Below are 1380 nucleotides of genomic sequence, written 5' to 3'. Positions count from 1 at the left end.
GTGTGTGTGTGTGTGTGTGTGTGTGTGTGTGTGTGTGTGTGTGTGTGTGTGTGTGTGTGTGTGTGCATATGAATATATACATGTCATATTATTTTCAAAATTCTCTCGTCGACCCGTACTTCTATGTGACTGTTGAGTAGGAGTGCAACCCATAGATCTATTCTCCATTGCCCTTTGTCAATTTATACATAGGTAACACAATAAACCATTTGGAAGATCGTTTGGTTTTTTTCTGACCATGGTGATGTCTTTTGTAGCAATGCATTTTTTTTTCTGATATTCTACTGTTTCTGCTGCCTTACTTCCTGCTAGCAGAAATTGCTGCAAAAAAAAAAAAATTAAATCAGTTCTGAGCACACATACTTTTTTTACCTACTAAAATTCATAAATTTAATTCCTCTGCCAATCATATTTTCTTTCCTTTTCTTACTTCCATTGGGATTAAAGGATGTATCCGGCTTCATGTCAATATTGCTTCCAGACTGATGGCAGCATGAAGATTCCGGTTGCTTATGATTTTCTAAAGATAATAAAATCAGCTAAAACTAGTTTCATTCGGAAATGTTATCAAATAGCATGAAATGAAAGATTTTTTCGATCATCACGACTGCTTTTCTACTCGACTTCAATTTTTCTTAGCTTTTAAATATGACTCAAAAACTAAATAAGAATTATAGTAAAAGAATTATTGATTTTTATGAGTTCTGTTAAAGGAGTTTTATTTTTCAATAGAATAGGTTCTCAATACCCAATAGGATTCCATATTCATCTATTCTGAGAAGTCTTTTAATAATATTTATAGAAATTATTATTCTATAAATAAATGGAAAGGTTAAGTTTCTGTCCTGCAACAGATGGATGTGTATTTGTTTGAGACCTATATTCACCTTAGTTAACATTTTCATATTTAAAAAAAAATATCAGTTAACTCTTCATACATATAACATCTCTGTTTCTATCTAAACCACACACACGCACACGCACACACATACACACACACACTTATATACATACACACATACATATATACAAATATACATGCATACAGACAGACAGACAGACAGACAGACAGATAGACAGACAGATAGACAGATAGACAGATAGACAGATTGGCGTATATATACATATATATTCACATACGCACACATACGCGCACACACACAAACACACACACATATACATACTCTTCGAAACGCTTAGTTTTAGAATGGTGGCAGCTGATGAAGGAAATGTTCTCTATGTGGCCTGTGTGTTTTCTGTACTCTGTTTATCATTTTGTCCACGTTTTTTTGCAACGTCCTGTACCCAGATATGCATCTCTATATACATGTAGATGTAGGTATGTATATACATGTACGTATATATGCATATACTCATTTA

The 1380-nt window shown here is 33.3% G+C and overlaps 1 protein-coding gene across 1 annotated transcript in view; it reads right to left on the bottom strand.

The window, feature by feature from the left end:
* Positions 1 to 44: 44 nt before the first annotated feature.
* The window catches only part of LOC106877704 (nociceptin receptor), a 170168-nt gene continuing 168832 nt past the window's right edge, over positions 45 to 1380 (bottom strand). Inside the window, exon 4 of the mRNA XM_052967350.1 lies at positions 45 to 321. The gene's annotated coding sequence lies outside the window, so the exon portion shown is untranslated. The remainder of the gene's footprint in view (positions 322 to 1380) is intronic.

Source organism: Octopus bimaculoides, chromosome 4 (assembly GCF_001194135.2).
Source record: "Octopus bimaculoides isolate UCB-OBI-ISO-001 chromosome 4, ASM119413v2, whole genome shotgun sequence".
In the NCBI taxonomy this organism is placed as follows: domain Eukaryota; kingdom Metazoa; phylum Mollusca; class Cephalopoda; order Octopoda; family Octopodidae; genus Octopus; species Octopus bimaculoides.
Note: the sequence above shows the minus strand (reverse complement) of the source record. Positions and strands in the feature narration are given on the sequence as shown.